Below are 21,627 nucleotides of genomic sequence, written 5' to 3' on the forward strand. Positions count from 1 at the left end.
ACTTGGGCATCATGTCAGTGCTCAGAGTTTTAAGTTTTGGAACACTGTGGGTTTTGGACTTTTTAAAATGTGTTTATTTATTTATTTATTGAGATGAAATCTCACTCTGTCACCCAGGCTGGAGTGTGGTGATGAGATCTCTGCTCACTGCAACCTCCAGCTCCCAGGTTCAAGAGAATCTCCTGCTTCGGCCTCCCGAGTACCTGGAATTACAGGCACATGCCACCACGCCCAGCTAATTTTTATATTTTCAGTGGAGTACGGGGTTTCACCATGTTGGCCAGGCTGGTCTTGAACTCCTAACCTCAGATGATCCACCTAACTCAACCTCCCAAAGTGCTGGGATTACAGGCGTGAGCCACTGTGCCCAGCCAGGGTTTTGGATTTTTGGATTAGGGATGCTCAACCTGTAATATTGTATTGTATATATGGGATCTTTGCTAAAAGAGTGGATTTTAGGTGCTCTTGCCACAAGAAAGAAGTGACCACGAGATGATGGATATATTAATTTTCTTGACTCTAGTAATCATTTTACCATGCATATGTATACCAAAACATCATGTTGCACACCTTAAATACATATAAGTTTTAAAGCAGAGAAAGAAAGTGTTAAGCCTAAGGTCAACAATGGTCCTATAATTCCAGGCCAGCTAGTCCCATAACTGACTGTGTCTGTTTGCCCACTTGGGGTTCTTGGATTCTCAGCGTTCATAGATGATAGTGATAAGGATCTAAGAACTAACATGGATCTATATTTCAAAAGGCCTCAAACAGGCTAAACAGGTTAACTAAATGGTCAGGTATCCATATTGTTAGCAAGACATCATTAACTTGATGTGATAATCCTACATTTTGATTGGCAATTTTATATACCTTTGAGTAATAAAAATGGGAAATGAATTAATATATTAAAGTCAACACTCAAAACTCATTAAACAGTCTACTTAATATCTGGACACTGCATTGCATATAATTTATACTTAAAAAATTAAAGCCGATCATCAAAATCTTTGAAAATCTGGGGCTCTTGGAAGGTGGGGAATAATAAAAATGGCCTTTGGTGTGAAAAACCTGGGAAGCTAGTAAGTGGTCTCAGAAAAATAAGTGGTTTTACTCTCTTCTTGCCCAAGACTAATGGTTTAACCTGTGCTTAAGGTTCTGGCTCCTCCACTAGGACCTTGTTTCTCTACTTCCTCTCTCTGCCTTCCCTTCTCGGCATCCATCATTCTCAGAGCTCTTTATCTGGAACATAACTCTGTCTAGAACCTTGAACTATCACCACACCCCTCTCTTTACTGCTAGCAGTCTCTAAACTACTTGCTCCTGCCACCACTCCTCTGAAATCATGCCTGATTAGTAAATTCCGGCTCCACCACTTAGAAGCTGTGTGGCCCCAGGCAAGAAGGTTAACTTCTCTTTGCCTTAGTTTCCTCATCTGTAAAATGGACTTAAAGCAATATCCATCTGATACAGTCATAAAGATTCCATGACTTGATCCATGTGCAGCACTTAGAACAGCGTCTGGCCCGGGTTTTGTAAATTACTGTGACCATTGTTCCTGTTTTCTGACTTCTCCCAAATAACTCCACACTGCATCCTCCCAAGAGCTTCTTCTTGGTCTCCTCTGCCAGATCCCTCCTCCTCCCAACTTTGTGTGTAGAAGTAGCTCTTTGGGCCTCGACTCTTCTTGTTCCACATATTCCAAATTCTTTCCTTTTTAGGGCTTCAGGGCTGTAGTGTCAAGTTTCATTCTACAAAGGCATCTTTCAGATCTTTCTTCCCAGTCTTTTTCACTTTTTAAAACTAGAATTCCTTTGCATTATGAAATAGGATCTCCCTCATAAATACAACTTGATCATGATCATGCCACATGTTTCTTCATCTGTAAAATGAGAGGGCAGGAGGGAGAGGTGATCTCTCAGGTTCTTTCCTTCGCAGAAACATTTCCATAAATTCTTTTCAGACTCCTGCTGCCTTCTGGACTGCTCCATTAGGATGTTTATCATTGCCTCAGCTTCCACATGCCTAAAGCACAACGCATCAGCTGACCTCACATGCCAGCATTCTACTTTTGTTAAAGATACAATGCACCTTCTCCTTGTCACTCAGACTTGAAACTTGGGTATGGCTTTCATACAACCTCATATCTAATCAGTTGCCAAGTCCTGCCAACATTCCTTCACAAAATCCCTTTCCTTTCCCTTATTCCTTACAGTTTCACAGCTTGAACTTTGCCACAGTCACTCTCCACCACGCTACCTCCTGCTTCTTGCCCTCTCCCACCTATAGAGGCAGATTCTTCCTGAAAATACAGTCTTGCACATTCCTCTTTCTACCTTGCCAATCATAACTGTTCCCTCTACAGGATGAGGTCTAATCTCTATAACCTCGGACAGCTTTCTCTTTAATGTATGCTCCCACTACATTCCTTCTAACTTTCCATGCCTGCAATGGGTCTACTCTTATGCAGTTTTCTGCTTTGTTCACACCATCCCCCCTGGTCCTGGACACACCCTCTCCACCTTCCCATGAAGCCTATGCTGACTTAAGTATGACCTTTCTTTCAAAGCCCAGCTTGCTTGCTTTTTTAAAAAATTCAAGCCAATTCTTCTGTGATGCCTTTCTCCAATGACCAACCCAGACATTGCCAAATACCTCCTGGGGGCAGGGAGAGGGACATAATTGTCCCAGTTGAGAACCTGCTTGACTGTTTACCTGTGATGAATTCTTACAGCAGTTTTGTGTAGATTACTCACTGGCTTATAGCAAGGGCGCTCATATTTCAGTAATCTTTTTATTTACAATTTCAATTCCTTGGGGACAACGACCATACATCTCAAAGGTCTAGTATATGGTGACAGTAAACACATGTTAACAATAAAAATGAGGACTAAATTTAAAAAGAAAGCTATGATCACCTGCCTGCAGACAATATATTCAGTGAATATCACAAACACCATCTCTCCATGGAAAACAAAACAAAAATGGGAACATGAAGCAATGTGGATAGCCCTACCTTATAGTTTTCATTAAGTTTACCACCTAATCTCCTTTACATTTGATCTGGGCATGTGGGATTTATGTAAAAATACATTTAATATTGTAAAGTACTATACAAATGGAAGGTTATTTATCATTACTGTCCCAGCCACTATGCCTGGAATGTTTAAGAATTCTTGGCATGATTTCTAAAAGTCCAGAGAAGGAGTTGTATTAAAGAAGTGGTTCTCAACTGGGGATAATTATGTCCCTCTCCCTGCCCCCAGGAGGTATTTGACAATGCCTGGAGACATTTTGGGTTGCAATAAGTGAGGGGGTGCTGCAGACATCTAGTTGAGAAAGACCAGGGATGCTGCTAAACATCATACAATGCACAGGACAGCCATACACAACAAAGAGTTGTCTGGCCCCAAATGTCAGTAGTGTGAAGGGCAAGAAGCCCTGTGTTACAGGAAGCTCACAGGGGATGAGTATGGACCCTCTCTTTGTGGGACATGGAGATGAACCGCTAACTTCCTTGGACAAATTGTCCATTGCATCCTATCTTAACAGGATCCCAAAACCTGCTCTTAATCGCTCCATAATTCCTCTTGTCTTCAAGTTCCCATATGATCTTTTAAATGTCTGTTATCAACATGGCCGGCTTATGATGTTGGTAACTAACCTATCTATATTTCAGAAATTTTGAAATGATTCCAATTTATTTAAGACAGAAAATATTAATAAACTCTAAAGTTAATGAAGTCAACCTGTAACTGGATATAGGAGGACAGACTGTATATTACATTTAAAAAAAAAACAAAAGAATTGAATCTTAATTAATTAGAACAGTGAGTGTATATGAGTAGTGTGAATACCAACAAAATTAAAAATATTTCTTGTCCATTGAAAATTAATGGATTTAAATAATTACTAAAAACTCATGCAGTTGAAAACAGCCTGGAATATTTCAGCCCTTGAGAAAAATCTCTTTATTTGCATATATGTTTTTTGTTCTAAAGATATTTCTGATCAAGGATTGCTATTGTACTAAAAAAGATGGATACAGTTTTGTGTGTTTGTTCTTAAGCCCTAGCTAAGTTATGACTCCTAACAAAATACTCAAGGAAAAACAGAAATAATAAGAACTTTAAAGCAACACAAAGTGGTGTATATAAAGAGGATCATTTATAAAAAGAAATCTTAAAAAGAGAATTTTATTTGAAAAGAGAAAATATAATAAAAGACACTATATAATTCAATACCAGATGATGGCTATAGTCTCAGAACAATTCCTTTCTTCTCTCTGGGTCTCTGCCTCCTCACCTTAAAATAAGAAGATTGGATTAATGGCTGCTCTCTCAAATACCTCTCCCAGTTCTCTGAATTAATGATTCTATACACTATTTCTTAATGAATCACTTCCAAAGATAAGAAGGTGGACTTGTAGACAAATCTCTCGAATAGTTGCCTTTGTAGGCCAATAGGCCTCAGTTCTAACAGGACATTGGAACAAACTGGGGAGCTTTAAATAAATAAAAGTGATAAGGGGACACTACACACACAACAATCTCTGACTTAATTGGTATAGGACAGGATCCAAGCATGGTTATTTGAAATGCTCTCCAGAGGAGAGCATTCTTATTTGCAGACAATGTTAAGATCCCCAGATTTAGAATAAAAGTTAAAACAAAAGCAGCTAGTGCTCAGGTAGGTAAGATAAATGGGCAAAGCAAACTGGGCATAAGGAACTGGAGAACACATGTCCCATCTGTTTCCCTCCAACTAGTGGGAGGAATGAGCCTGGTCTTTTTATTTTTATGTTTTTCAGTAAATGCCAGAAATCAAAATTCTAAGTGAAATTCTGATATTTAAGAGTTGACAACTATTTCAAATAATTTTAAAAGAAAGTGTAAGTCACGTAAAATATGCCCACAAGCTTAATTGGCTCTCTAGCCACCAGTTTGCAACCTAAACAAAACCGGTTCAATAAATCAAACACAATGTTTTCTCTGTGCTCTGCCCTGTCTGTCTCCTGCTCAGAGCCTCTTTCTTCTATACCTTGGTCCATAGCCTATCTCTTTCTTTTTCCTTTCCATTGTCGCTTTCTTTTCCAACCTTCACCATTCCTAAGAGATGGAAATTGAGATCTACACATTAAATCTTCATGTGGCTCTGGCTGTATCACTGGACAGGCTTCTATGCCTGGGAAAATTCAGGTTATAAACTGTAACCTGAGGCTGTGGCTCCATGATGTCAACAAATGGTTGTTTTAGTAAAATCAGGGGGAAAAGTCAGTCAAGCTCCTAATTTCACACTACTAAGACTAAGACTTTGTCAAGCAACATATAGAGGCCCTCATTTAATTTCTGATTTTGTTTTGCTTTCCTTGCTTTAAATCTAAACCAATGCATATCAAAATCACCCCTGATATTTTTTAAGCTCCCATATTTGGGCTCCATCCCAGGCCAACTAAATATGAATCTCTGGAGATGAAGTCTTGGCACTGACAGCTTTTAAAACACCCTAGATGAGTCTAATGTGAAGTCTGCTCTGAGACTCACTAATCTAAAACCATCACCTGACCCTGAAGATTAGCAGCATGCTTAATGCCAGATGACTATCATCTTGAATAGTTTTTTTAAACTGGTTCAAGGACTTTCTCAGCTCTGCTCTCATTGTATCTTCACAACTCTGAGGTACGCAGCACTGATACAGTTATTAGCATTGGACAGATGAGAAAATGAGGCATAAAAATGTAAAATGAGTTGCTCAAGGGTACCCAGCTAGTTATTGCCAAAGACGCATTGTAACCTCACTTGAAACAGAGTTACTTACTAATAGTGGAGGAATTCAGTGATTGGGAAGGTAACATGGTTAGGGGAACTCCCCTGTTATTAGTAAGGTTATCACTAGAAAACAAATGTGATCAATTTTCAAAAATAAGTACAACAATATTTTTAAATTTAAAATCTTATTTTAAATCTAGGGTCAGTGTCTTTTTTTAGGTTATTGAAGTTAATCTTTTAATTTTACTTAAATTTTTTATTTCAATAGCTTTTGGGGTATCAGTGATTTTTGGTGGTTATATAAATGATTGAAAGTGATGAAATCTGAGACTTTAGTGCACTTGTCATCTGAGTAGTACACATTGTACCCAATATGTAGCTTTTTATCTTGCATCCTCCCTTCCAACCTCTGGCTTCTGAGTCTCCACAGTCCATTATATTACTCTGTGTGCCTTTGCATACAAGATGTCTTTTTTGAAGTCTATCACAAGTTCTTCAAAGTCCTTCTGTGCACATGCTTCTCCTACCTCCTCACCACCTTTCATAGATGTATATTCTCCCAGAGACTAAAAAGATCCAGGTAGTTTCCATTAAGATATTATTTTCAGAAAAGTATTTTTAAAAGATTACATAGTCATAGAATTTCAGAGGTAGAGGGAACTTTACTGATCAACTTTCTCTCCCTCCTCTGACAGATGAGAGTCTGGTTTAATTCAATACATACGGAATGCTAACACTATACCAAATACTTCACATTCATTATCTTAATTAAATCCTTACCATAACTCAATAAAATGTGTACCACCAACACTACCACCAGCATCATCATTCCCATTTAGCAAAAGAAAAAAACTGAGGCTTAGAGATGCAAACACCTTGCCCAAGGTTCCTGGGTGAATAAGCTGAGGCCTGATATTTACATTTGACTCAGAGTCTAAGCCCCTATTCACCACCTTCCATCACCTGGAGTAACAACAGTGCAAAACGTGAAGGATAAACAAATACTTATGAAAATGCCAGTGAGGTGATCAGTGAACACTTCTCCCAAGAGGTGGAAAAGTGGCATCAGGGATAGGCCATCACAAGTACACAGGATTTCAGCAGGCATTCTGGACTGGAATCCAATCCACACAGACATTGAAGCAGAAAAGTGATAGGGAGGGAATAGGGTGAACTGTGAGAAAGAAAATATCAAGAGAAAAAATTGGAAAGAGATGAGGAGGCAGATTGTGAAGGGTCCTAAGTGTATGGCTAAGGAATTTAGACTGTATTTGTGTGCAATGGAAACCCTCAGAAGTTTTTAAAAGCAAGGTCCTTTAACAAAACGTGAACTGAATTTTAGAAATATAAATCTCATGAAAGAATGGAGATTTAATTAGGGGAGCATAACTTGGTATGGAGGAGACCAACAGGAAAGCTGTTCCACCTCAGTAACTGGCTGTTTCACTCTTAACCATATGTTGTGCTTGCATTTTTCTCCACCGCCCACTCGCACTGCCCCTAGATTGTTCAAGGCACCTCTATATCTGTTTTGTCTCCAAGTCTAGGTAAGGTGACAGGGACTTGAACTTGGGCAGTGGAAATGGAGACAAGAGGACAAGTGTGAGGGGTATTTTCAAGGGCCTGGTCACTGCTCAAAGTGGGTAGAGCAGTAAGAGAAGGAGAAGCAGAGAAGAAAAACCATCTAATTTTCAAACTTAGGAGAAGGGGAACAGACGAGATATAGAAAGGAAGGGATGGTCAATAATATCACAGAGAGATGAGCAAGATGGCCTGATCAAGGTCTCAATCCAACAAGTATTTATTAAGCAGGGACTATGTGCTGGACATTAGAGGAACAATGAGTAAAATCGATTTTTGTCCACGAGCATCACCCAGAGTAAAGAAAAGAGTAGCAATAGTCAGATATCAGAAACATGGTGCTCCCTTCATTAAATGGCCTTAATTCATGAAGCATCATAAAAAATATACATAAACAACATACATATAGGTTTAAGGATCCAAAACACCTTTACGATCTATTCATCTATCTGTTCAATTATATTACAGTCAAAGAAGAGTGCAGTAAGTACTTGCTGTTCCTTCTTCCTGTTCCTTCTGCTGGCCTTCTTCCCTCAATTATGGAAATAGCTGATCCCTTTGCATCATTCGGGTCTGAGGACAAATGTTATACCCTCACACTGGCTCTCCCGGTGAGTCACTCTATTTCAAGCATCCTCCTCCATCACATGATCCTGTTTTATTTCTTCATTGCACTAAGAATACCTGGAATGTATATGCCTACATTTATATAGTCTATTTCCCCCTGAGAACGGAAGCTTCATAAAAGGTGAAACAAATCTTGTTAGTTGCTGCCAGTCGCACAGTAAGCCCTCTGTATAAAATGTTTATTGGCCACATTTTTTTAAAAGCGAATAAACCTCAAGATTAAGACCTCAAACCAAACTATTCCAGTTTCCAATTGCTTACAGCGACATACTGAGAACTCGAGTGATTCTCAAGAGAAAGGCCATTTTGAGGCTGGGGTCGAACCAAAATCCAGGGGGTCCACACCAGGTCAGTACCCCGGAATTGGCTGTTTTGCAAGATTTCGGGGAGTACCAAATTGGCATGAGATATTTGACAACGAGGCCAGCCATGCACCGAGCTCAGGTTTTATTTCCGTTGTCCTTCTGACGTCAGAAAAAGCACGAGTTGCTGCACAGTTTCTTTTATCAAGGTGACAAATTACACCCTCGCTGGGCCCTGCATTCTGCAAACCATCAATTTATTTTCCTCCTCCCCCTTATATTGAAAAATGTAAAAACCCACTGCAGAGAGGTCAAAACCCCTTCCAAATGCATATGAATACCGTTTTCTAGCAGAGGCGTCTTTTTTCACTTTTGCTACACACATCACCGTGGATTCGTCCGAGAAAGTACGTGATCCTGGCGGCAGTTGGGTTTCTAACAGAGAACGAGGGTTTGTACAAACCCCGGGTCCACGCCGCAGAGCAAGACAAAGGACTCTGAATTGTAGCACCACCTTCCCCAGCCCAAGGCAGCCTCTGAAAGGCACTGGGAGCGGCGTGACGCGGGTACCGCGAAATTCCTTTTGCTGCCATATGCACTTGTGCCTTCTCTGACTACAGTTCAGTACAAGCCTCCGGCGGGCGATTTGGCAGGGAAACGGTGCCCAGGCAGCCGGGTAACCTACTGGGTCCCAGTAGGTGCTGGGGAGCCCCACGCGCCGGGAGGTGGATAATTTAGGGGGCAAGGGGCTCGCACAAGGGGGAAGATGCGCTCTCCTCCCGGCACCGACCCACGTGTTTAAAGGCCTCTGTGGCAATGTTTAGGGACGCGAACTAGGCGCCGGGAGTTGGGGAGGAGGTGGGACTGGAAGCGAGAGAAGTCTGAGCCCAAGACCGCGCAAGAAGTGGCCTTTTGTTCGCTGGCTCTAGCACATCCCGGCTCTCGAAAAAACACTACCCCTGTCCCCTGCCACCCTCTGCATTTTAGGAAAACCTCTTCAGGGCAGAAAAGGACAGTGAGTCACTACAAGCATCCTTTAGTAATTTCTCCCCGCGCCCTCCTACTTCCCCGCGTTACAGAGGGGCAGAGCACCAGGAAGGACGGCTAACATGTCCCGGTTTACTGGTGGTCCGCGGCGGCTACCCAGCCGGCCGCACGCAGCACCCCCGGGACATCACACGATCTCCTCTGGGCCTTGCGGACACAGGAAATTTTCCCCAAAGGCCGGGGATTCAAACACTCCTAGAACACGGTCGCGCCCTCGGGTCAGCTGCGCTCTCCCCCCAGACCTGCGTGGTTCCTGGCCCTCGTAAAAATGGAACCAGATCTGGTACCACACTCTGCCACAGCCACAGGAAAACACACCAAAGCCACAGGAAAACAAACCAAAAAGTAAGCCACAGCCCACGCAAAGGTGAACTCGGGGGCCCTGGCGCTTCCTCGCGCTGCCGCGTGCGTTCGGGAAGCACAGGAGACCTGGACTTTTCCTCTCCTAAAAGCAACAACCGAAAGCATGGGGCACAGCAGAGCTCTCTCTGCTTTCACGCCGGTAGAGATATTTCTACGCTACCTCCTCCTCCGACATCTAAACATCCCCTTGCCGCTCGCCCAGCCCTCCCCGGGAACAGATAATCACCTTACCTCCGGAAATAAAGAGAAAGGTGGCAAAAGGCGATGTGGAGGTGTCCGCCCTTCCGGGGTTTTTACCCTCGGCAGTTTGATGTCCTTTGTGTCAAGGTCTGGCTGCGGAGGCCGGGAAAATGTGGCCCCCGTCAGTGAGGGCTGGGCAGGGAGCTTGGCGTGGCCTGGCGGATTTCCGAGGAAGGTGAAGGGCGGAGGCTCCTGGCGACCTTCAGGCGGAGTGGCGTGGCTGTCCCAGTCCGCGCTCGCCTGGCTCTCCTCCTTTCCGGGCCGATTGCATCAGAATCTCCCCTCACCACCAACCCCCACTCACACTCTGCTCGCCGGCCTCGCACTTACATCGACATGCACCGGCGCTGCGGGTCACGAATCGGAGTCATTCCCCTACTGGGGGGCGCGTGGCCCTTCCGCAACCATGGCTTGTGATGGTTTAACGGGGACAGGCCATTCCTCCCCGTCCCGCGCGCCGTCTCCTCCCCTCCTGTGCGCCCGCTCTTTAACCAAAGCTGCGTGTCAGTGAGCCGTGCCGGTCACATGGTGTCACTGCTGGCGGCCGCGCCTTGCTGCCTCCCTCTTGCAGCTCTCTGACGATGCAGGGACCGCGGCTGGCGGAGATTGAGCAACGGGGAAAGGGTGAGGGAGGGGTTGCGGGGCGCGCGTGTGCCCGGCGCACTGAAGGTGGCACCGGGAGCAGAGGCTGCCCGCCGCCCTGGCACCTGCCCCTCTCCCTCCTGGGGCCAGGCTGCGTGTTCGGAACCCAGCTGCGGCTGCAGCTGGAGAATGAGAGCCCTTAGGGATGGGGGTGGGGCGGCTAAAGGGGCACCGGCGGAGGACAGGAGGGCTGTGCATTCCGCTGGGGCCTGCATTTTGGGTACGCCAGAGCCCCACCGGGGCCGAAGGAGAGAGGGAGTTGCATTGTGGGAAGGGCGCAGCATGAGGATGGCCGCGGGAGTGGCAGGTCCGAGCGCAGCCCGGAGAGCCGCGGGCAGGGCCTGGGACTACGGGCAGCGTTGGAGCGGAGGGCTGGCCCTGGGTACAGCCTGCAGATGGCCCGGGTTGGCGGGGAGGGGACCGAAGTGGCAGGGGCGGCAGGGAGCTCGGGCACCTTTAGAAACCCTTTGTCCCTAACCTGAAGCGGGAGGCACCTCCCCTCTTCCGGATCCAGCGCCCGCAGACCTGGCCAGCCCTTCCTGAAGTCTGCCCTGTGGAGCTCTGCTTTGGGGACTGGGTGTGAGGTGAACCAGAAGGATTTGCTGAGCGCCGAGAAAGCACCGGCCTAGGCGCAAAGAGGCGGGGGCCGGCTCTTGGAGGGCCGGGAGACCCCACGTGGTTCCGACCGAAGGACCTGGCGCGTCCAGGTTAACGGAGCTGGGGTGCTCCAAGTCCGGGGGACGAGGGAGCGGGATGGAGGGGAGCAGGGGCAACTGGGCCTGGTTCCCTTTTTTCCCGCTTACTCTTTGTTTCAGACACAGCCCCCTTTCACTGGCTGGGCACTTGCTTGCAGAGGAGTTGTGTCTTAAAATGGCGACAGGAAATCCCACCTGCGCCTCAGCCAATTAGACTGTCATTATAGCGCGAATTTGCAGGGTGGAAACGCGAGCTTTTTATTGATAGGGGTAGTTCAGTCTCCTGTTCATGGTTCATCAAAACAGGAAAAGGAAGGTGAATCATAATTCAAAAATTAACTACCTGGAGCGTTTCAAGCAGACAGTAGTCATTGTATTTGGGTGAATTTTGCTTTTTCATCACCACTGGAAAAGCAAGATGATAACCAAATTTGAAACTCATCACGGACTAAACTTATTCCCTTCGAATGGCAGCAAATGGCCTTTATTAGTTCAGCAGCGGCTTCCTGAGAATCCTATTTAGAAGGCATGCTCTTGAGAAATACTGAGAAACGGAAAGTTCGGAGCAAACAGAAAGGGCAAACACATGGGCAGCCTAGCTCAGACAGACCTGCATTCAATTTCTTCCTCTGACACTTACTGCTTCCCTCATCTGCTTTACTTTTGTCCTAATCCTGTTTTCTAAAGTTGTAAAAAAAAGGGGAGAAGAATACACGCAACATAGCAATATTCTATAGGTCATCAAAAAGTTGGTTCTTTCTACCTTACTAGAGGAAGCTAATTTAGTGTGAAATTAATGATTTTAAGTAGTGTGCACCTTGCCTGGCACAAATAATTCTTATCAATAAGGTAAGAAATCAGAATAGGTAAAGTAGATGAACTGTGAGCCATAGCTTAATAGGCCTGTTGGAATATTTACGTTATTAAAGGCAGAATGTGTATTCATCGGTGTTTGAAGATTATCTGAACCAAGCTTATCTTTTGGTTCCAATTTTAACTTACTTGCTAGTTTCTATATACCAAAACGACTGCAGTTATTTAGCACTTTTTGAATTGGATTCAATAGTTATGAATTGAGCTCCTATGATATGGCAGCTATTGTGCTAAGGACTTTACATGTAAATATTTCATTTAAAGCTTTCAATCCCTCAGTTGGGTATTATCCTCTTTAAGAAAACAAGTACAAAGTTGAATTGGCCATGTTCACCTAAGACAGTAATTAGTGAAGGGGAAGTGATTACCATTCAGGTCTGAATTCAAAATCCGTGCTCAGTCTTCACAGTGGTGCTGCAACCATCTGCAGTCAGACATTCTTGGGCCTAGAGTTAGAAGGATCTTCACCCCTCCTCTGGATTTTAGTTGACAACCTAGAACCTGAGTAAACATCAACATGGAGGCTGCTGTGGTCTCAAATTGAGGCCAGGGATGTCTAGGTGATTCCTCTATTCACTGTGTGCTTACTGAGAGACAAACAGCAGGTTAAACACTTCACAGATGGTCTCTCGTTTAATTCTCTTGACATTCCTGATAGGGCAGCCTATCCTAATCCCTGACTCAAAGGTTAGGGAATTTATCCCAAGTCCACACAGCCCTAAGTGGCACATCCAAATCTTGCATCCAGAGTTGACTGCTAAGCCAGTTTTCTGTGGCTGGATCTAAAATGTTCCCTGATTCTGGAATAACCATCTTTGGAGGGTTAGTGGGTGGAAGCGGTCTCGGGCCACTCTGCCTCTGGATAGGAACCACTGCTCTATTTCAGTAGAGTCCAGGGAGTTAGTTTTCTCAGTAATAGGGTTGTGAGGTCCAAGAGCCTTGTTGATAGTATCTAATGTTATTTGTGGACCTTTCCCATTTGAACAGATTACCAATGTTATAAAGGTATTCAGGACACATTACCAGGTTTGATTGCAGGCTATCCTATGGAACTGAGAAAATTCTGTATCTGCTCTGAAAGTGAGGCTAGGGAAGGAATTTGTACTATGAAAGTAGAATTGGGTAACTTTAGGTCACCTGAGAGTTTTCTTGTAGCCCCCATAGCTCTTTCTTGTATGGCTCCAGGAAGGTGGGGCAGCTTTGTGAAGAAAAATCAATTATACCCCAAAGAGGATTCAGCCTGAGCTTAAGCCACATCTGCTCTCATCCCAGCTTCACCCTGTACTCACCCGGGTTGCACTTGCTCCCTACCTGGGTTGCCCAGTAGGACAGCTGCAGAAGGGGCCACCACCAGCTGTGCGCTTACAGAGAATATGTGTTTTCCTGCACTGGTTTTCAAAGCTTTCCAAATACATCTGGTTTGATACCGGCAGTCTTCTTGTATAATAATTTTTGGGTAATAAGATCAAAACTATTTTCTGAATATAGTGTTTTTTAAAAATCTGTGAAGGACTATCAGTGGAAAATCTGATTTTTAACGATGATGAAAAAGTAGGAAAGTCAGCTGGTGAGATTATCTCAGAACAAGTGTCCTGCATATCTCCTACTTGTAACAGAAAACACCGCAGCTGTTAGATGAACAAATCCAATCTTACTAGAAAATAAATTGTTTATTCTGCAGTCTTTTATTCCTATTTATAGGGTCTACCCTAAACAACAAATGGTCTTTAAGATTATTGGTTTTCCTTGACTTTCACATTTCTTTGCCTGATTAACCCTTTTTATATCATTGTTGATGTTCTTTGAATTTCATCCATAGATGACAATATTTTGACACTAGAAGTTAGTAAAGCAGCCATAGGAAAAAGCACATTTGCAATTAAAAGAGCTCCCAAATTGTGTTGGTCAGCCTTCTGCAGATACATGGCACTGTGTGCCCTAACATTCCTTGGTGGGTAGCACTGTGTCAGGGGCAATTGTTACCTCTTCCATCATTGAAATGAACATCCTACCTCACCAGATTGATAACTGGTTCTGGCAAGAGGTCAAATACCCCCACTGATTCTAAACTGAAGTTAAAATCCCAGAACAAAACTATCTTTTATTATTAGTTAATAATTTTAGAGACAAGGTCTCATTCTGTTGCCCAGGTTGGAGTGCAGTGGTTCAATCATAATAGCTCACCGCAGCCTCAAATGGAATCAGGGGATCCTCCCGCCTCAGCTTCCTGAGTAGCTGAGACTACAAGTGCGTGCCACTATGCCTTGTTATTCTTTATTATTATTATTGTAGAAACAGATTCTCACTTTGTTGTCTAGTCTGGTCTCAACCTCCTGGCCTCAAGCCACCCTCCTGCCTCGGCCTCCCAAAAATGCTGGGATTACAGGCCTGAACCACCATACCCGACCCGAGATGCTTTAAAAATGTCTACTGTCTCTGATTTTGGCCTGAGTCATATTTGTAAGGTCACTTATTTATTTTTTATCTGTTACGGGAGCTGGGAGTGGAGTTTATTAGGAAATTGCAACTGTATGGCAATACTGTGACATTTATTCAAATTAACTAAAGACCCAGGACCAAATAATCAGTCCTGGAAGTTTAATGTCTAACTTGTCTGATATGCAACATTCTGCAGGTCAACTGTGAGTGCAACTCCCTAGCTTGTTGCAAAATCGGGGAAATGATATGGATATAGTTTGGACGTATGTCCCCACCCAAATCTCATATCAATATGTAATTCCTAATGTTGGAGTAGGGCCTGATGGGAGGTGATTGGATCATGGGGGCAGATTTCTGATGTATGGCTTAGCACCATCCCCTTGCGTGCTTTCCTCAAGATAGTGAGTGAGTTCTCCAGAGATCTGGTTCTTCTCACTCTCCAGCTCCTGCTTTCTCCATGTGAAGTGCCTGCTCCTGCTTTGGCTTCTGCTAAGAGTAAAAGCTCCCTGAGGCCTCCCCAGAAGCAGATGCTCCCATGTTTCCTGTATAGCCTGCAGATCTGTGAGCCAATTAAACCTCTTTTCTTTATAAATCACCCAGTCTCAGGTGTTTCTGAGACTGGGTGATTTATAAAGCAATGCAAGAATGGACTAATACAGATACCCATCTGGTGATCAAATGACTCAATGCCTACAGAGTACCTAAGCACAATGCTTGGTATATAATAAGTGTCCAATAAAACGTACCTGTTATTATTTTGCACACTTTGCAGAAATAAAAATGGGGCAATTAAGTTTCAAAGTCCAAGTTTATAGACACGAAGTATTCTATTATGTTCACCTCATGCTGAAACAGCTGTTAAGCCCACACCTGCACTCCCATTTCTCCTACAGTGGGAATGAGGAGAGAGAAGGTATTAAAGAAGAGTTAGGCCTCCAATTCAACTCTCAATCTTAACTTTCAGGTGAGAAAGATAAGTTTTGAAACTATAAGAATGTGTTAATTAAGAAGTAGAAGTGAGCTGGGCACGGTGGCTCATCCCCGTAATCCCAGCACTTTGGGAGGCCGAGGTGGGTGGATCACCTGAGGTCTGGAGTTTGAGACCAGCCTGACCAACATAGAGAAACCCTGTCTCTATTAAAAAAATACAAAATTAGCTGGATGTAGTGGTGCATGCCTGTAATCCCAGCTACTCAGGAGGCTGAGGCAGGAGAATCGCTTGAACCCAGGAGGCAGAGGTTGCGATGAGCCGAGATCATGCCATTGCACCCCAGCCTGGGCAACAAAAGCAAAACTCCGTCTCAAAAAAAAAAAAAAAAAAAAAAAAAGTAGAAGTGTTCCAAAATGGAGTATAGCATTTGTATTTACTAATGGGGGCAATATAAATTGGTACCACATTTTGTGAGATAGCAAATTTAGGGGTTAAGAATGTGGGCTCTGGGGCCAGATTAGCTGAGTTCTAATCTTGGCTCTTACAGCCTGTTAGCTTTGTGAACTTGGGCAAGTTACTTAACTTCTCTGTGCCTCAGTTTCTTCATATTTAAAATGGAAATAGACAATAATACCTACTTCATAAGGCTTTGTGAAATATATATGTTAATACATGTAAAGCATTAAAAATAACAATGTCTTAAGTATTCAGTCATTAATAATTATTATTACTAGAAATCAGTTTGGCAATAAGTAGGAAGAACTTAGATACCGCTGGTGTCACTTCTGGGACACTATACCCTAAAAATTATGCACAAAGTAGTTTCCTAATAACACAGGATCTACAAGCGCAGGCTCTGGAATAAGTCAAGTAAAGGTAAAAAGCATGTTTAAAATGTTTCTCCAAAGCAAGTATAACATAAATCCATAAATTTACAGTCCAAATTAAATATGCATTTGACTAGACTTGAGGGCTGGCGTAACACTTCCATAAGCCCTTAGAGATACTTTGAGAAACAGGATACAGGGCTGACTGTTCCTTAGTTCTGATCCTGTATGATAATCCTTACTTTCTCATTTATAAGTGGACATCCAAAAGTGATATAGCTGGAAAAAGGATCTTCATCCAAGACAAAGAGAGACAAAGTCGATAGCAGGAAAGTGATGAAAAGTATCAAGCAAAGTGAGGATGCAAATGAGAAAACAAGCTCAGAAGACAGGAATATCTAAAACAAGTCACAAATGCATAGTATGAGCTCTCAGGTAAGGACCAGGGCTGGATCATCCCAAGATGTTCAAGGCATACTCCCAGGGGGCGCTGTGTTATGCTAAGATCTTGCTAGGCAAAAACATGGTTTTTGTCTTTTCTGTTGAAAAGGTACCTTTTGGGAGGCCAGGCGCGGTGGCTTACTCCTGTAATCCCAGCACTTTGGGAGGCTGAGGCAGGCGGATCACCTGAGGTAGGGAGTTCAAGACCAGCCTGACCAACATGGAGAAACCGCTTCTCTACTAAAAATACAAAATTAGCCAGGTGTGGTGGCACATGCCTGTAATCCCAGCTACTTGGGAGGCTGAGGCAGGAGAATCGCTTAAACTCAGGAGGTGGAAGTGGTAGTGCCAAGATCATGCCATTGCACTCCAGCCTGAGCAACAAGAGCAAAATTCCATCTCAAAAAAAAAAAAGAAAGAAAGAAAGAAAGAAAAAGAAAAAGAAAAAGAAAAGAAAAGGTACCTTTTGGGAAGAAGCATTAAAAATTTTTTTTTTTCTGCTGGCAGTATTTAGGAGGAAGAATTCTATTTATGACTTCAGTAGAGTAACATGCTTTACTAAAATAAGCTTCCATTCTACATGGTTGTTCTTTTTTTTTTTTTTTTTTTTTTGACAGAGTCTCGCTGTGTTGCCCAGGCTGGGGTGCAGTGGCACGATATCGGCTCACTGCAACCTCCGCCTCCTGGGTTCGAGTGATTCTCCTGCCTCAGCCTCCCGAGTAGCTGGGACTATAGGAGTACACCACCACACCTGGCTAATTTTTGTAATTTTAGTAGGGACGGGGGTTTCACCATATTGGTCAGGCTGGTCTCAAACTCCTGACCTGAGGTGATCCACCTGCCTTGACCTTCCAATGTGCTTGGATTACAGGCATGAGCCACTGCGCCCGGCCCATGATTGTTCTTAAAATAAGAAACATCACATAATATTCAGTGTTCCTTATTTTGAAGGGCTCTTTATTTGGTTATATTTTAGGCATATGAAGCTATTTCATAATCCCAAAAGGGGTATTTAATGAGATTTAGAATTGATAGTCTTCTGTTGATATATATTTATAGTTATTTATACACATATTTATGTATTCCTAAAATAAAATGTTCAAAGTTTTTGATTCAAATGTAACATGTCTAAAATTGAAATCCTTGTGTTTTTTTTTTTTTTTTTTTTTTTTCACAACTCAAACCCTCTTCTCTTCCCATAAACACCATATTGGGAAATGGCACCACCACGGGCATAGTTGCTCAAGCTAGAAGGATGGGGGTATTTTGGCTTATCCCCTTCACTCTTCACATCTAATTAATTCCCTCTTTTGAGTAACATTTACCAAGTGCCAGGCCTTCTGCTAGTCTTTCGTGAAGCTTGGAATTAGAGTGAGAAACCGATATTACTCAAATGATCTTGCCAGTGAATGTACAAATTACAGGTGGAGATAAGTGCTCTGCAGAAGGAGCATGACTCTTGTGAGAGAAACGGAAGACCATGTTCTGAACTAGGAATCAAGGAAGACTTTCCTGAGGATGTGACCCTTGTTTGGACTCTATTCTGTTTATGCTAAGGATTTTAATAAGGAGCAGGTGATGGACATGATTCAGTGTACATTTTTAGAGGAATATCACGAGTCCTATCACTTTATCTCCTAAATATTTCTGACATTTGTTCCCTTTCCTCCATCCTCACAACCTTCACTGGCGTGGGCCTCCAACAGCTCACTGTGGGGGAAGTTTCCCTCAAAGGCCACTGATAACACATCTTATGAAAACTATACCACATCATTATACCTCCCCAACATAATATGTACATGTATGTATTTGACAATAATATATATGTATTACTGTCCCATTTATTATATACATTAAAAGCATTCACAAAAAATTAAAAATCCAAATGGTAAGATTTTACATTTTTTATTTATTTGATAACAATACTTTATTATATTATTAAACATATATTCCTAATTATCATTAATATATTATCATGTTAGAGAAATTTGCTTCACTATACTATATCTTTTTTTAAATCTTAGTTTAATACTCTCTGATACAGCAATTCACAAGCCTACTTCCAAATCTGGCTTATTTTGATTCTTTCCTGTAATGGCTGTCATAGCTGAAAAGGGACCTCACAGAGACCCAATGGAGGCAGTGTCCTATTGGCTATACTTCCCAAATCAAGCCATTCATTTCTCAATCCCATTCACTAATTTACAGATATTTACTTATTTTTCATTGCTAGTCTGCAAATGTACACTTAAATGAGGGTCATCCTTAATAATTATGAATGTGAACCCATGAAACCTACTTCATAATTCTGAATTTGTTTTGACAGATTCTTTTCCACAGTCAGTTAGAGGGCCATTGCTATACCGGACATTGTGGCTGACAAAAGAGCTCTTAATAGACTGGAAGTGTCAGTTCTACTTTTTCTTCTTTCTTTATGCTCATGTTATTATTATTTTTTAAATCTGAAGTTTAGAGGAATCTTTTAACTCTACTTGTCTATTTGGGAAGACAAGCTAAACTAGATAATATAATTTATAAATTCCCTCAACTAAACACACAGAACTGTAATACATTGAAATCTGCCAAAGAGAACAAATCAGTGAGGGCACCACTGTATTCCTTTGTGTCTTCTTCAGGACACCTTGAGTACTGTAAGTGACAGGGAGCCATCTGATGTATGGGCTGAAGGGGGCCACCATCAACCTAGTAACCTAAACAGAAGTTCCAATATTTTCACCCTGCAGTCCACTTTGTAACCCTTTCTTAGCCTTCCAGAAGAGTCTCCAGTTGGGAGACTCCCTCCATCCACTTCTGGGCACCTAATGTCTCTACTACAGATTAGAAATTACTTTCACAGAAGGCCATTTCTGAAACCCAAACTAGCTTATGTGTTACCCTACATTGAAATAATTCAGAGGCTGTCTTCCCCACTAATGTGCAAGTTTCACAAAGGTAGATGCGATGTTCTTAATGGTTTTCCAGCACATAGCACATAACAGAAGCTCAATAAATATTTGTTGAATGAATACATGAGTAAATAGAATACTTTTACAGTTAAATACCTTTAATTCTTTCATATTTTTTAAAAATTCAAGTCCTTAGAGGAGGAAGAATTGAAAAAATATGAAATATCAAATATACATTTAGCTAAATTTTTAAAGTTTAGTAGGCTATATGCACAAATCAGATGAATAGCAATATTTGGAACTGTAACTATTTTTGGAATCTTGTGTGAATAAATTACAAGTTTAAAACATCAAGAGTAAGTGCCTATTGAATGTCATTTTTAAAGGAAAAAAGAAACCTCAGTCTGTATTTAAAAAGTAACATCTCATTTAACAGTTTTCTAATTTATGCAAATTATCTGGAAAATTCAGAACCCCAATCACCTAAAGATTACCTTCCTTAAGAGTAAGTGTGGTTTTTGCTTCCAGAATCATCTGGATAAGTGCCAGCATTCTTCAAGTCACTTTCTTGGTATGAAATGAACATTTCTGGCCAGGTGCAGTGGCTCATGCCTGTAATCCCAGCACTTCACGAGGCCGAAGTGGGCGGATCATGAGGTCAAGAGATCAAGACCATCCTGGCCAACATGGTGAAACCCCGTCTATACTAAAAATGCAAAAATTAGCCAGGCGTGGTGACGTGTGCCTGTAGTCCCAGCTACTTGGAAGGCTGAGGCAAGGAGAATCGCTTGAGCCTGGGAGACAGAGGTTGCAGTGAGCCGAGATTGCACCACTGCACTGCAGCCTGGTGACAGAACAGGACTCCGTCTCAAAAAAAAAAGAAAAAAAAAAAAAAAGAAAAGAAATGAACATTTGTAAATGGAGTCTCATTAAATTTTGTACTTTAAAAGAAGAGTTACAAGTTAATTTGTTCTATTGTTTCTCCTTGCTATTTTTATAACAATTAGTACTTAGGAATAACACTGTGGTTCAGATATGAACCATTTCACAAAATCAACTTAATAATGAAGTCAACAATTACTTCTCTTTATTCAATCTTGTCACTTAGCTCAAAAAAGAACTGCACTGATCTTTCCTTTTCAGTGATGAAAAGGAATAGAATGCTGGAAAACCATCTTACAACTTGGCATTTTTTCGTTTGTTTATTTATTCATTTATTCAATGAATGTATTCCAAGCTAATTCCTTTTGCAACATTCTTTATTTGATTCATGTCTCCTCTGAAAACTTCCTCCTTCATTTATTTTTTGCTTTTATATGTTCATCCTCATTTCTATTGACTGTAAAGTAGTCAAACCTCTCTCATTAAAAAGGAAAGAAAGAAATGGGGAGAAGAGAGGAAAGGGGAGACAAAAAAAGAAAGAGAGGAAATATCCCTTGATTTTACATTTTTCTCTATGGCTCTTATATTTCTTCTATTTAAGAGCCAAGATTTTCCAAAGAATAGTTAATAATCTAAGTTTCAAAACTTTTATTTCCCATTCACTCTTTAAGTACCGACACCAACTCGCAAAATTAATTTATTGTCACTGTAGAAAACTTGGAAAATGCAGCAAAATGTAAAGAAGAAAATCAAAACCATCTATAAATTTATATACCGCAGTTACCATTGTTGATTTTTAGTTCATTTTGTTTATATGCATGTCTTTTTTACATTCAGAATCATGTCCAATTTCATATCTGTATATGACATTAAATTGCGACCATTTTATTATATCACTAAAATTTTTCAAAAACATAAATTTTAATAACTACAAAATATTCTACTATATAGTTTTACAATAATTATTAATTTCAGATTTTCATTTTGTGTAAGTGTGTATAATACTTGTCCCTATCTCTGATTATGTCCATAAGATACATTTCTGGAAGCAGAATTACAGGGT

The 21,627-nt window shown here is 41.9% G+C and overlaps 1 protein-coding gene and 1 long non-coding RNA gene across 4 annotated transcripts in view; one reads left to right on the plus strand and one right to left on the minus strand.

The window, feature by feature from the left end:
• SLC38A1 (solute carrier family 38 member 1) overlaps positions 1–10,524 on the minus strand; it is a 90,703-nt gene extending 80,179 nt beyond the window's left edge. Inside the window, exon 1 of one of the 3 annotated variants that reach the window (XM_003252256.3) lies at positions 9,920–10,437. The gene's annotated coding sequence lies outside the window, so the exon portion shown is untranslated. Of the gene's footprint in view, positions 1–8,619; positions 9,383–9,919 lie in introns of those variants that run through there. The other 2 variants (XM_012510700.2, XM_030822680.1) reach the window with 2 other exon arrangements.
• LOC115837269 lies at positions 10,466–20,321 on the plus strand. Its single transcript, XR_004032323.1, has 3 exons — positions 10,466–10,552; positions 19,103–19,187; positions 20,211–20,321. It is a non-coding gene; the product is annotated as an uncharacterized LOC115837269 (long non-coding RNA).
• The last annotated feature ends 1,306 nt before the right edge of the window (positions 20,322–21,627 follow it).

The sequence above is a fragment of the Nomascus leucogenys genome, chromosome 11 (genome assembly GCF_006542625.1).
Source record: "Nomascus leucogenys isolate Asia chromosome 11, Asia_NLE_v1, whole genome shotgun sequence".
NCBI classification, from domain to species: Eukaryota; Metazoa; Chordata; class Mammalia; order Primates; family Hylobatidae; genus Nomascus; species Nomascus leucogenys.